This window comes from Neovison vison, chromosome 12, assembly GCF_020171115.1.
Source record: "Neovison vison isolate M4711 chromosome 12, ASM_NN_V1, whole genome shotgun sequence".
In the NCBI taxonomy this organism is placed as follows: domain Eukaryota; kingdom Metazoa; phylum Chordata; class Mammalia; order Carnivora; family Mustelidae; genus Neogale; species Neogale vison.
In genome coordinates this window covers 26,122,671-26,137,812 of record NC_058102.1, presented here as the reverse complement: position 1 = coordinate 26,137,812, position 15,142 = coordinate 26,122,671, and the positions used below count along the sequence as shown (strand labels likewise).

The 15,142-nt window shown below is 40.2% G+C and overlaps 1 protein-coding gene and 1 pseudogene across 2 annotated transcripts in view; one reads left to right on the top strand and one right to left on the bottom strand.

The window, feature by feature from the left end:
- The window catches only part of CEP83 (centrosomal protein 83), a 137,360-nt gene extending 128,009 nt beyond the window's left edge, over window positions 1-9,351 (bottom strand). Inside the window, exons 1-2 of one of the 2 annotated variants that reach the window (XM_044228118.1) lie at window positions 8,887-9,351; window positions 7,188-7,380 (exon numbers count right to left, since the gene is read on the bottom strand). The gene's annotated coding sequence lies outside the window, so the exon portion shown is untranslated. The remainder of the gene's footprint in view (window positions 1-7,187; window positions 7,381-8,886) is intronic. The other variant, XM_044228120.1, reaches the window with a different exon arrangement.
- Window positions 9,352-10,195: 844 nt separating this feature from the next.
- Window positions 10,196-14,924, top strand: LOC122890870 (annotated as a pseudogene).
- Window positions 14,925-15,142: the final 218 nt, after the last annotated feature.

The window sequence follows — 15,142 nt, the reverse complement described above, 5'->3', positions numbered from 1 at the left end:
CTAAACTGCTTGTAGGTCACTGAACTCACATTTGCTCACCTCATATTGATCCCTCTGCCTAGAATGCAATCTCCTAATCTCACCTTTCACTCATTTTTAATATTCAACTCAGTCACTACTTCCTTCTGAAAGTCTTTTCTAGATGTTTCCCTTATTTTCTTCTAATCCATTCCGAGTTAAGAGTCATTGTGAGCTCTTCCATAATGCTATGTATTTATCCATATCAATTTATTTACTTCACTATATTCTAATCAGCCATTTGTATTCCGATCTCCTACACTAGGCTAAATCCTCCTTAAGAGCAAAGATTACGTCTTAGTCATCTTAATACCGCCAAACCTTACATAATAGCTGGTACATGTCAGGTAGTCAATAAACACATGTTGAATGAATATTAAGCATTCTTCCATTTAAGAAAAAGACAGTAAAAGCAAGAAATTGCACAGGTCTTGGGATTCCACAACCCCAAAAGCTTTATAATTTGATGCCTAAGGAAAATCACAGAATTTAACTCAACAAGTACATTTGGAGTAACTAATAAATGCCTAATAGTGTGCAAAGGATTAATGAGTGATATAAAGGAAGTATGGGTCAGGGTGCCAGGATGGCTCAGTCAGTTGAGTGTCTGCCTTTGGCTTGGGTCATGACCTCCAGGTCCTAGGATTAAGTCCCACAAGCAGGCTTCCTGCTCAGCAGGGAGTCTGTTTCTCCTCTCCCTTTGCCCCTCCCCCCAACTCGTGCTCCTTCTCTCTCTCAAAAAAAAAAAAAAAAAGGCAGTATAGGTCAAGTTTCATCCTCCAGAGAGAAGAGTTCCATACAGAATCATGAAAACCGACTTCCTGGGGCACCTGAATGGCTCAGTCAGTTAAGTGTCCCACCTGTGGTTTTGGCTCAGGTTATGATCTCGGGGTCATAAACTCACCCTGGAGTTGGGCTCTGTGCTCAGCAGGCAGTCAGCTTGAGATTCTCTCTCTCCCCGTTCCCTCTGTCCTTCCCCCACTCATATTTGCTCACACTCTCCCTCCTTCTCCTCTTTCTCTAGAATAAATAAATCTTAAAAAAAAAAAAAAAAAAAAAACCTCCTGCTTCCAGCATGAGAGAATGAGCAGGTTGATAAATACTCTTCACAAAAGAGTCAAACAACAACCATTTCATTGATGTGGAATTCAATCAAAGGCATTCAACAAACTGAAAAGTGTTTACTCATGAAACAACTGGGTAGGACATGAGTCTACAGCAGTCTTACCCTTGGCTACTCCCATCTCCCCCCACCTCTGTCAGTGTAGGAGTTTTAACAAGGGTAAGGCAAACAGGATCACCACTACTGGAGGATAATCTATTGATCTGATGCACCATGAGTTAAAGTGGAGATTTCTATGGTCACCTAACTGTGAGAGCCAGTGGCACCTTTAGCCTGAGTCTGTAGGACTCTATGTGGCAAGCAACAAACTAGCAGGCTAGCTGGGGATTTTACAGGAATTCTGGAGGTTGAGACAGCTGGGGGGGTGAGGTGGGGGGCAAGGGAGACTCAATAAAATATTTACTACTGCAGGTTACACTAAGACTGTATACTGGAGACTGAAGCAGGTCCATGCCACTCACACATCCTTGGCCAACAAAGCTATACATATGGCAAGAGAGGCTGGTGCAAAGTAAAAGCCAGGGCAAGCCTGAAAATGACTAGTGTCTGAATGCACTCTGTTACCCTCATTTAGATCCATCAGCAGTACTAGCCATATTAGTATTAAGCATTCGCTGTAATAGTCAAACTGAACACAACTTCTGACCAATCCTTGAACACTAAGGTATGCAGACACAGGAAGCCAGGTTTAAAAAAATAAATAAAACCAGCAGACATCAAGAATGACATAAAGTAGGGGCACCTGAGTGGCTCAGTCAGTTAAGCATCTGCCTTCAGCTCACTTACTTCATGATCCCAGGGTCCTGGATCAAGCCCTGCACCAGGCTCCCTGCTCAGTGGGGAAACTGCTTCTCCCTCTCCCTCTGCATCCAAATTCTTCAGAATAAATTCAATGAAATTCAATGAAAGTGCAAGAGTTATATATTGCAAACTAAAAAAAATTGAGAGAAATTAAAAACCTAAATAGAGAGACATAACATATTCATGAATTGGAAGACTCTTCAGTTAGCTATTTTTCCCACACTGATCTATGGATTCAATGCAAATCTTATCAAATCACAACAGATGTTTTTTGTAGAAACTGACAAGTGGGTCCTAAATTTTGTATGTAAATGGAAAGAATCTGGAATCACTTTTGAAAAAGTTGGAAAGATTTACACTACCTATTTTGGGTTTTTTTCTTTGAATTTTTATTTGTATTTATTTTTCTTAAGTAAATGTGGGGCTCGAACTCACAACCCCAAGATCAAGAGTCGCATGTTCCACTGAGCCAGCCAGACACCCTGAACTACCCATTTTGAAACTTACTATAACACTACAGTTATCAAGGCAGTGTGGTACTGGAGTAAAGATAGGAATCTAGATGAATAGAACAGGATTGAGACTATAAATAAACCCTTATGATATAAGCAACTGATTTTTTTAATAGAGATGCCAATAGAATTCAAGGGAAAAAGAACAGTCTTTTCAATAATGGTAGGGCAATTTGATGTCCAGTTGGTATAAAAAAAATTTTTTTTAAACTTTAGGGTGACTGGGTGACTCAATCAGTTAAGCATCTGCCTTCAGCTCAGGTCATGATTCTGGGGTCCTGGGATTGAGCCCCAGGTAGGGCTCCCTGCTCAGTGAGGAATCTGCTTCTTCTCCCTCTCCTTCCCCCACTTGTGTGCATGGATGCACGCACACTTGTTCTCCCTTTCAAATACATAAAATTAAAAAAAAAAAAATGTTTAAAACTTCGACCATACACAAATGTTAATTCAATATGGATCTAAATGAAGGAGCTAAAATTAAATAGAGGAGAAAATCTTTGTGATCTTGGATCAGGCAAAAAGTTCTTTAAACACATCATCAAAATCCTAAGCCCAAAAAGGAAAAACTTATAAACTATACTTCATCAAAAACCTCTGTACTTCAAAGACACAAGTATAAGAAAAAGTAAGCCACAGACCGGGAGAAAATCTTTGCAAATATATCTCTAATAAAAGACTTTAACACAGAATATATAAAGATCTTTTACAACTCAATAATAAAACAAAAAAAAACAGAGGTTAAAAATGGGCAAAAGATTTGAATAGAATTCCACCAAAGATGACTTATAAAAGGCTAATAATAAGCACAGAAAATGCAACATCATTTATACTTAGGGAAATGCAAATTAAAATCACAAGTAGAGTTTTGGGAGCCCCCAACCCCCATGTTGTTCAAAGGTCAACCATAGATTCTTCCTCTATATTACGATGCTAACCAAAGACTTGACCTGTATCACCATTTCCAAGTTCACATCTCTGTAGAGAGTATCTTTGTATAGATGAGTTTACATTTATAGTGCTACACAACGTTTCTTGACTAACAATTTTTGTTTAATCAAAAAACTAAAGGTGATAAGCATTCCTCTCTTGGCTTCCAGGATTCTACCCTTTCCTGGTTTTCCTCCATACTCTCTCTCTCCACCTACCCATTACATGTGATGTTCACCAGCCCTCTTCTGATTCCACACATCCTCTTTAGCAATCCCACCTACACCCAGGATCTGAATTACCAGTATTGCTCATGACTTCTGATTCTCTCTCTCTCCAATTCAGAGAAACTTCTCCCCAATTTTACTTGATTCATTAACTCCCTCCTGGTTAGGTTTAATACTTATCTGTATACACTCAGATTACACTTACATACTTCTAATCTGACATTTCCTTAATTATAATGTATTCTCTCTGCAGTTCTAGGTCAGGTGTCCTTCCAACATGCCACCAATTACACTCTCATTTATCTTTATAGCACCTTCGATTTATATTACAAATAACTACATATAAATTTTAAATAACCATTCATTTTCTCCCACCAGGCACTGCTTGAGACTTGGCACTATGTCTTAGTAACAATCTTCCCAGTACCTAGTATAGTGCAAGACCCATGACAGGCACTCAAATACTGACTAAACCAATAAACAGAAGAAATTAAACGTGCTTTAAATTGTAAACATATAGGGCACTTGGGTAGCTCATTTGGTCAAGTGTGCGACTCTTGGTTTTGGCTCAGGTTGTGATCTCAGGGTCATGAGACTGAACCCCATGTTGGACTCTGCACTCAGCACGGAGTCTACTTAAGGCTCTCTTTCCCTCACCCTCTGCCACTTCTCCCCCATGTACACATGCACTTGCACTATCCAAAATAAACCTTTAAAAATTTAATGAAAAATAAATTGTAAACACACTACCTCTGAAAAAAACTTCCGGTAATTTATTTTTTCTAAAGAGAAAATGGGCCAAAAAAGGTTAAGTGACTAACTCAGTCAAGTCTTCATCTCCTGAATCTTCCCCCAAAATCATAATGCCTACTAGTTCATGCTTACTGATCTAAGCTTCCCATTAACCTCCAAAAGTAACATAAAAATATTATTTGGAGAAGAACCATTTCAAATGCATCCACCCCAGCTTTTGCTGGCTTTGTCGGCTGTAGGTAACTCAGATATTAATTATTACTTAATAGTTGTTCTGTTCAACATAGACTAATCTTTAATTTAACCAGTCTTTTCACATATCCTTCATATATAATTCAATATATATCACACATCTGTATGTGAAAAATAAGTGCAAGTTACAATTTGTCAGCACTCCAAAAATATCTAATTATATTGTATGCTCTTTAAGTTTAACAATATCTCAAGTGTCTGCCTTAAACCAAAATGTGATTCAGAGGTGAAAAACATATTGAACGTGAATGCTAAAGATAAAGCACTTCAACTTAGCAGGAAAATCCCTATAGTCCATTGCTAACGTTTTCAGTGGTTGCTATGTTATCCTGCAATTGTGTTACTGGGCAACAACTCAGAAGCTAGGATAGCAAGCTTACTAAAAAACAAATGACTCAAACCAGGATTTATAAAAATACTGAGACTCTACTTGTTTATACCTTTAAATGAAACAATTCCTGTCATAAGCATCAGACATAGGATATACAGCAAGACTACAAAAATTACCCAGAATTTATTTAAAGACATATTTGGGAAGTGACAGGCACATTCCAAAATGAAATGGATAGGTTTAGGTTCTTCCCATCTCTATGAATTTTAGTGCAAAAGAAATTTAAAGTTATAATATACAGAAAACAAGTAACTGGGCACATCCTGCTTTCTTAATTTCTTTACTACTGGATTATATCTCAGTTACTTTAAATTAAAAAAAAAAAAAAAAAGCTGGACTAGCTAGACTATACAGCCTGTGATCTCTCCATGACCTACAGAGGCAGCCTCAATGGAAAAACATAAAAATTAAGATAACTGTTACTTTATGAGGGCCAAATAAAAGTACTGATATAATTCATAAATAAGACCTGACCAGGAAAAAAGTAAAATGGAATAGAGTAAAATGGAGAGATAGGGAGAAAGGGATTATATAAGAGAGGTAGAGGGAGGAGAGAGTTGGGGAAGTGTTTTTAAAATCAAGATTCTACTAAGGAAGAACCAGGAAACTGACCAAACTCCCCAAGCCCACTTGAGAGTAATGCCAACATTCCTGAGAGAGTTCTTACTGCTGATATTGTCATGGGAAATTCTCAAATATCACACTTTCTAGGAATACAATCTTTCCTTCCAATTCCCATGAATTCATGCTCTTTAATTCCCTTTCTTGTGATTTACAGTTGCCCTTCCTCTCTCAGCTACTCTCTCAAAGATTGTCTTTCACTTCTACTACACTATAAAAGGGGGGAAAAAAGTACAAATGCACATTCCTCATCTCTAAGAAACATTTATTCAGCAACTTCTATTTGGAAGATACTAAGGATACACCTCAGTGAGATCTGGTATCCTGCCCTTAAGGAGCTTACAATCTAATTAGGAAGGTAAGGCATATATATCCAAAATGATAAAATGCAATATAAAGTATCAGATGAGAATGGCTAATAAAAACATCCTATATAATTTCAGAGAAGAAAGAGTTCAGAACGTGTTACCCTAAAATATTCCACTTTGGTGTATTATTTTGAGTTAAAAAAACTTAACAAAACAGCAGATGCAAGAGAGGCACTCTGACCCTTCTTTTTCTTCCTGAAAATAGAAAATAAAAATCCCAGAAGAAAAAAACTCTGTACCAGAAGTGAAGAAGACATTCTTATCACCAGAGATCGGGAATCAAAGCCAAGAAATATGTACAAACAAGCCTTATTAAACTAATCTTTATCTTCCTAGTCATTTCCCCACAATTCATGACTCAGCACAAAACCCTTTGTCTTTTTTACACAAATTTATTGTTTCTTTATCTAAAAGATATAAAAGCTTTCTACTCAGGGCACCTAGGTGGCTCAGTGGGTTCAGCCTCTGCCTTCAGCTCAGGTCATGATCTCAGGGTCCTGGGATGGAGCCCCGCATCGGGCTCTCTGCTCAGTAGGGAGCCTGCCCCCTACCCCCACCGCTCTCTGCCTACTTGTGTTCTCTCTCTCAGTCAAATAAATAAATAAATTCTTTAAAAATAAAAAAAAGCTTTCTGCTCTGGTTGCTTCAAGTCTTCTTTCTCCTGTGAAGGCCCCCAAGTACACATAAAAATTTTTTTAAACTTGTATGCTTTCCTCTGTTAATCTGTTTTATGTCAATTTAACTCTTAGGCCAGCTAGAGACTCTAAGAGTAGAGAACTTTTCCTCCCCGGCAGAGATTACAGTGGAGCTGAACTTCATAGAAAAGAAACAATTCAGATTTTAGGAAAGAAGGAAAGAAATCAGGACGGTAGGCAGAATGACACAAAGGCTTGGAAGAAAGGAAGAAAGCACAGAGGAGTTTTAGAGGATAGTGAGGAAATCATTCTGGCCACAGTTTTTCTATGAAGAACATGAACATGAAATGGCAGACTGAGAGGAAATTTTGAAGAGTTCAGATTAAGAAATGTGAACTTTAGGTAGAAAAAAGTACTTCAGGAAATTTTTTACAAATGTACATACACACATGCCCTAAAAGTACACACAGATTAGACAATTTGACAAAATCACTGAACTTAATACATTATGTATGACAAAATTAAAATAAAATTCAATTACTTTAGACAGAGATAGTACCTAGAAAACACACAAAGAATTCTGACAATTAACTAATCTTTCCGTTAAGATTTCATTCTTCTAAACTTCTTGAATCAGAACTTCCATGTTACAAAATATTGACTTCTGATTACTAAGAACTTTATTATACAACATGAGTCATTCTTGATTTTTCTTCTCTGCTTGTCTTGCCCAACTCTTGAATATTTCATTACTTCAACACCAGCATATGGAAAAGAAAAAGGGGGAGGAAACTATAATGAAGTCAACAGATTTTTGCAATGTAGTAAGACATGCAACTTCAAGTTCCAATTCCCATTACCAATGGTTTGATTTCAAAGAAGTCATTCAGTCTCATAGTGTCTCAGATGTTCTCACTTCCTTTCTTACATACTTGAAAGTTTATAGAGCTCAAAAAAATCATGAAAAAGTGCTCTGAAAACTACTGCCATACAGTCATACAAATTTTATCAATAAGGATTCAATGAGCAGAGAAAGAGTAAGGTTATTGGCTTGACCAAGGCTTAAAAGCCACTTGCAGATTGTGTTTCAATCTCCCAACACACTATGCCCTAAATTGGTATGATCTTATTATTTGAAAAATTCCTGAATATAGCCTGCACACTTCATCTGGTTAGAAAATATTCAAAAGAAAGAATACCGGACATACACTGTCCTATATAACCAAAGGGTAACTCAAAGCCACTTGCCACTCTGAAGAGTCCTGTATGACACGAATATTCAAAATATTCTAGTAATTCCACACAAAATGATTTTGAAATCAAAACTCCGTACAGAAGGTGCGTATTAACTAAAACCACCTACAGGCTAAACCCATGAATTTACAGAATTCTGAATCCGGTTAATTGCAGGATAGTTACATTTAATTATATTCTAGCTGAGTATTGGACTTGTTTACGGAGACGTTGCTTGGTGACAGAAGCACTGCTTGAACAACCTACTCAGTTTTAGATCTCAAGTATTCTCTGCTCAGAGCCTAAACACTACCAACTGTAACATATATAAGAAATTAAGAACAAGTTTCCTGTCATCCTAGACACCTCTGAGACTTCACGGAGACAGCTTCACAACCAAAACAGCTTTACAAGTAACGTAACTGTAACTCAAGGCTTTAAAAATACTTGGCAGTGGGCATTTTTAAGAGCTAAGTGCCCATTTATTACGGTCAAAAGCTGGTAAGGATTTTTCGAAATGTCCATTTAAGCCAGGCATTCATTTACTCCGTCTAGACCTTATCTCTGGAATTAAAATTGTCTGCGGGGTCTTGGAAAACGGTAGCATAGTTTTTTCATCACAAATGAAACTGGTGGTACCACACGTTCAGCCACTTACACAAGCGCCGCGCTAGAGTGCATCCAAAAACACCCAAAAGGGGCGCCTGGCTGGCTCAGGTCCAAGAGCACGCGGCTCTCAATCTCCGGGTGGTGAGTTCGAGTCCCGCACTGGGTGTAGCGATTACTTACATACGTACATAAACTTAAGAAACAAAGGAGAAGAAAAAAAAAAAAAGTCCCTAAGAAGTTTCACGTGCACTTAACTCGCCACAAGAACAGGTCTCAGAGCCTCCATTTCTAACACCCGCTCCAATTACTTTACAGGAAAAGTAACAACAAAACATTCAAAGCCAAGTTGTTTAGAAAAGGGGAGCATCCCAAAAACTACGGACCAGACAGCGTCCCCACAAAAAGAGGTTACGTACCAGACTCCCACACAGTCCTTGCGACTTGCGCGCGTAAAACTTAACAGCGCCCGGTGCTGTGGCCGCGCTCGCCACCTGGGAACACCGGCACAGCTCCGAACACCGGCACAGCTCCAACCACCGGCACCCGCTCGACTCTCCTCGCCCCGGCATTGGGGCTAAGGGGTGCAGTTCCACACGCGGGGTGGGCCCGACGGGCAGCCGCTCGCGGCGCAGGCTGAAGAGGACGAGCAGGGAAAGGAGGGCCGAGCGCGCCCCTCGACTCCCACTCCAGGGAAGAAGGTGAGGTTTCCCAGGAGAGCTCCGAGGACGGAAAGGGCGGCGGTGGAGAGAAGAGCTTCGCTCGCCCGGGTGGACGGGCTGTCTCCGGGTAGCGAGGCAGCCCGGTAGCTGCCGACCGGTCAACACGCCACCCTCAGCCCGCCGCCCGCCGCCCGTCCAGCCCTGCGGAGCGCGTCGGTCCCGAGTCCTGAGGGCGCACGAGCCAGGAAGTCCCGCCCCTACGCCGACGTCACCCGCGCCGCGGACGCTGGCCCCAGTCGGCAGCCGTTAGAGGGAGGAGACGAGCCGAGTTCGAGCGGGAGCGACGGCCGGCCCCGGCGGGAACGCCGGGTGGAGGTAGCGCTACGACGGAGCGCCGGGGGGCCACAGAGATCCCTCCAGCCGAGAGCGGGCACGTGCTTCAACCAGCCGGACTGAAGTGCGTGGTTGAGCGGAGCCGGTCTCCCTCGCCTCCTCGCAGCGCTAGGTTTCTAGGGGATTTTCCCCCTTTTCGCGCTTCCCTTTGCCGGCTCTTCGCCCAGAGCAGGAGGTCCTGCCTCTGCCTTCGTCCCCGATCGTGCACACTTAATGATTCTGGAGTCGCCTGCCTGCCACGTCAGCCTGGGAGCAGGAGCTCCCGAGCGGCCAGTCCGCTCAGCTTTCCTGGAGGAACCGGCCGGGTCAGCCCCAGGGCCGGGGATGAATTCTTCCCCGCCCCCCGCATCCTGATCCAGAGTCAGGGTGCCCACTGGGGATAACATTGTGAGCTCTTTATCTTGAGGTTGCAAACTAAAGTTGGAAGAGAAGGTTCTAGTTTTTGAGAGCGTCGGTTCTATGCCAAGGGCTGAAATAAGGTAGTTTCAGTCTCTACAAATATGTAGTGGAAGAAACAGGCGCTCTTCCTTTCCCACGTTTGCTCAGTGACCTGGTTTGGGGTGGCGGTTCTCCTGCATTGTAAAGCACAGCCGTTATTGGAATAGGCTGTAGCCGTTATTGGAAAGGCAACTGAGATAGGACCTTTTTGGGGGGACCATCTTTTTTTTTTGAAATGGGGAAAGAGGAGCCATTCTACGAGAGGTTGCGCTGGCTAATGGAGTGTCAGCACATGGATTACAAAGTTGTGGGATACAGTATCAGTGAACAGAACATAGAATCCAGAAACAAACTGCTGTACCTTGTACAAGTGTTTAATAATACGAGCTCACATTTGCTGAGCATTTAGGTATCAAGTACAAGAGGCCCTTTTCAGGTTATATTAGTTAACACTACGCCAGGTGCAATTATCTGACTTTAGAACATTACCCAGAACCATTACTGGTAAATATTGACGCCAGGAAACCTGGACTCCAGAAGTCTTCTTGGTGGTCATCAGTAAACTATATGCTATAAATCACTGCTAAGTGGGGAAAAGATTATCTGAGAAATAACACCAATGGAGACAGGCCTTCTATTTCCTTTCTCAAATAAATACCAGATGAATCAAAAATTTAAAGAAATGTAAAGAATGAAGCCATAAAAAAACACTATAAGAAAATCAAGGAGAGTATTTGTATAATCTTGAGGTGAGAAAAGCCTTTGCTAACTATGAAACAAAAAACGGAAATCATAACAGAAAAAATTGGATGAAGAACAGAACAGCCTTTGCTAACTATGAAACAACAGAAATCATAACAGAAAAAATAACATGAAGATGACAATCTGTATACAAGTTGTAATCTTCTATACACAAATAATGAACCACTAGAAAATACATTTGTATCATGCGGAAAAAGAAGGAAAAATACTCAATATACAAAGAGCTCATAGAATATCAATTTTAAGGGGTGCCTGGGTGGTGCAGTCAGTTAAGCATCCAACTCTTGGTTTCAGCTCAGGTTGTGATCTCAGGGTTGTGAAATTGAGCCTTTCAGTGGGCTCTGTGTTCAGTGCAGAGTCTGCTTAACACTCCCTCCCCCTCTTCCCTCTCCTTCTCACCCCCACATGATTGCATGCATGTGTGCTGTCTCCAATCTTTAATTTTTAAAAAAGTATCAGTTTTCAAAACACCACAAAAAAATTACCAAAGGAAAGCAATAGGACATATTTAAATCAAGAAAAACAAACATCTAATTAAATAAAAAAGATGTTCTACATTCCAAACAGATCCTTTTTGTTGCTCCGCATATATAGGGATATGGGGTTGCAACTACTATTGTGCACTATTGGTGTTAAGGTTGAAATTGGGACAGTCTTAATTACCAAAATTTCATTAGCCTTTGCCCCAAAATCTCATTTCCTAGTCCATTCAGTCTAAGGAAAACATTCATATGGATGTTCCTCACTCCCTTTTTGTAATAAGTGTTTTTGGAAACAATATTAAGTGCCATCACTAGGATGCTAGTTAAATTACCGTGCATGTGCACAATGGAATACCCTTACGCTATTAACATGATGAATCTTTATTTACATGAAAATATGTTCATAGCATATAGGCCCTCCCATAAAAGTAGACTATAAATCAGCAGGAACAGCGTCTTCTTGACATGAATATATATGTGTGTATAAATGTACAAAAAGATCTGGAGAGATGTTGGCCAAAAAACAAGTGATTTTTATTTTGTCTTTTGGATTTTTTTTATCTCGTTTGAATTTTTTTATAATGTCTATCATTTTTACAAAAAAAAAACTTTTATTTTTAATTAAAGCCAGTGAAAGGGGAGCCAGTTGACGGTAGACGCCCATAATTAGATGACCAATGTGAAATAATTATATCTGAGAGCTAAATCCTCAGCTTTTTAAGTATCCATACATTTGATGATATTAATTTACCTCAAGTTGGCAAATGTAACTCATCACTTGGACGTGATGATTCCGACTTCTTAAATTGGCCACTGTATCCATCCTATATTTTTGTTTCTGTGTACCTCTCATGGTATTTGTCATACTGAATTATAATTCCTTCTTTCTCTCACTAAACTATTTGCTCCTACAATATGTATCCTTTTCTGCCATATGTTATATATTTGTTTTCCCCGATGCATTATTTGTCATCTATTTTATTTTTATGCAGAAATTTTACTTTTAAAGCAGTCAAATGCTAATGAATTATACAGATAATATTAAGGGTTAGTTCAACCTTATGCCAATAAATTTGACAACTTAAGTGAAATGAACAAATTCCTAAAAAAATAAAAAGAACCGACACAAGAAGAAAAAGAAAAGCTAAATGGACCGATATCTATTAAAGAAATTGAATTTCTAATCAAAAACTTTCCTACAAAGATAACTCCAGGGCCAGATGACTTCACCAGTAAATTTATCAGACTTTTAAAGAAGATAAAATACTAATCCTATATATTTCAGAGAATAAAGCAGGAATGAGCACTTCCAAACTCATTTTATGAAGTCAATATAATCCTGGTATCAAAACTTGACCAGGACATTCTACAAAATAATTACAAACCAATAACCCTTATGAATATAGATGATAAAATGCTTAATTAAATATTGGCAAATTGAACCTTGCAATATAAAGGATATGATGCTAAGGAAGGTGTGGTTTAACACTGAAAAGTCAGTGTAATTCACCACACTAACAAAATGGAAGAGAAAAATAAAACAATGGTCTCAGTAGTTGCAGGAAAAGCATCTGACAAAATTCAACCCCATTCACTTAAAAAAAAAATTTAAGCAAGTTAAGTATAGAAGGGAACTTCCTTAGTATAACAATCATCTTTGAAAAATGTAGTGGTGAAATATTAAATCTTTTCCCCCTAAGTTCAGGAACAATGTAAGATTCTAAGAAGGTTGCTCTCACCACCTCTATTCAGGGGTATGTTGAAGGTCTTAATCAATGTAAAAATGTAACAAAACATTGATGTAGTCAATGGAACAATAATAAAATGCATAAAGATTGGAAAAACTTGGACTTTATTTCAAAATTTACAACAAAACTACAGTAATCAACACAGCTGTACTGCCAAAAACATACATATAATACAATATAATATAAAATACATATGCATATATATACATATACATATATATAATATACATATACATATATATACATATAATATACATATACATACAATTCAGAGTCCGTAAATAATACCTTTACATTTATGGTCAATTGACTTTGACAAAGGTGCCAAGACAATTCCATAGGACAAAGAATAGTCCTCTCATAAAGTTATGCTGGGAAAACATGGAAAAGAATGAACTTGGACCCCTATACATAATACAAATGTTAAGATGAAGCAAAGATCTCAACGTAAGAACTAAAACTAAAACTCAGAAAAAAGCATAGCCATAAATCTTCATGGCATAACAATGGTTTCTTAGATGTGACAAGAAGAGCACAAGCAACCAAAGGAAAAAAAAATTATACTTTATCAAAATTTAAAAATTTTGTGCTTCAAAGAACACTATCAAGAAAGTGAAAAAAACATATCTCCTGGTGTGCCTCTCAAGCCAAGCCTTGCCCCCACACCTGCCCGGCTACCAATGAAGTGTAAACACCATATGTGGAAGAAGATTCCATAAGTTGGCTGATACCAAGATATTTCTGAGTAATCGGTATGTGACAACTGTGTGACTGAGGAGGTAGGGATCCAGGTTTCCCAGCAGAACACCAAGGACTTCTTTTGCGTTCTGAACCTTAAGAAGAAATGTGGTATCTCACAGCCCAAGGCTCTGGCAGTGCCGGGATGTCCACGGCCTCTGCCTTATTTTGCTAGTAAATTCTGCGTCAGTGTGACTGATGCATCCAGAAGATGCTATGGCTTCCTCAAAAGTCTGGGGGTGTGCACTGTCTTTGATAGGATAGCTGGGGATTTCAGCTTCCTGGAGAGTCAGAAAGAACCTGTGCCTCAATACCACTAGCACAGTGAGGAAGAGCCAGTGTTCCCCAAGCTCACCTCCACCTATCCCGGCTGGGTTCCCTACTTGGAACGTGTGCTGGGCCACCCTGTCACCCCACCACCACCACCACCTCTATACCACCAAGTCTTCCCAGCAGATCATGACCTCTCTGGTGAAAGATTACTTCACCAGACAGCAGAACTTGTCTTCAGACAAGATTTTCCACATTATTATGGTCTCTGTTATGATAATAAGCTGAAGGCCCTTCGAGAAGATTTTCCCATAGCATCCCATGGTTCCTGGGGTACTGACTGAGTGCGTATTAATCTCAGGTGAAATTGTTCAGATAATGGAGCAAAGTGACCTCTGGTGAAATGACACTGCCACGTATACCCCGTTTTCAGGCCTGTAGGAGAAGGTGAGGCACTGACACCATGATGGAGCTGGGACCAGCAGGTATCTGGCGCACAGCTTCAGACCTGTGGCCCAGCAGCTGTTTCATAAGGATGTGAGGGAGGTCACCTGCTGCACCCTGAGGAGAAAAGACTTCCAGGAGGTCACCGCTGAAAAGAATGGGGAGGTTCTGTTATGCTTTGCTGCTGGGTACTGCTTTCGAAACATCCAGGATATGGTTCTGGAGCTGGAGAAGGGCAAGTTGCCATGCCACTTGGTGGAAGTGCTTGCCTGGACCAGTGGATGTTTAAATGACAGAGGCCCAGCCTAGACCAAGGATGGGCATGCAGACAAGGTGCTGCTGTGGCAGATGGAAGGCATCAACGCTGACCTCGCCACGCAGCCCCTATACCAGCGCCCACGTGCAGGAGCTATACCAGGAGCACCTGAACAGGGCCAACTCCCCTGGAACCCAGGAAGCCCTGCACACAATGTACCAGGACCCAGGGCTCTCTGCCGTCACTGGAGACATCAAGAGCTAAAGGTCAAAAAGGCTGGGAGGCAGGTCCTATCAGCTGCCCAAGGAGGGAGGAAGAGCTGAGTGTGGGCATCAAAGACCCAGGAGGAAAACCACTCAGCTTCTCAGTTATCACTTTTGTTTTTTCAGAATTCTCTACCCCCTAATTGTTGGTGGCTCCCTCAGTCAGTTTGATTTGGTGCTATCTTTGTAATAATGTGTGACTAGAATATTTTAATAAGA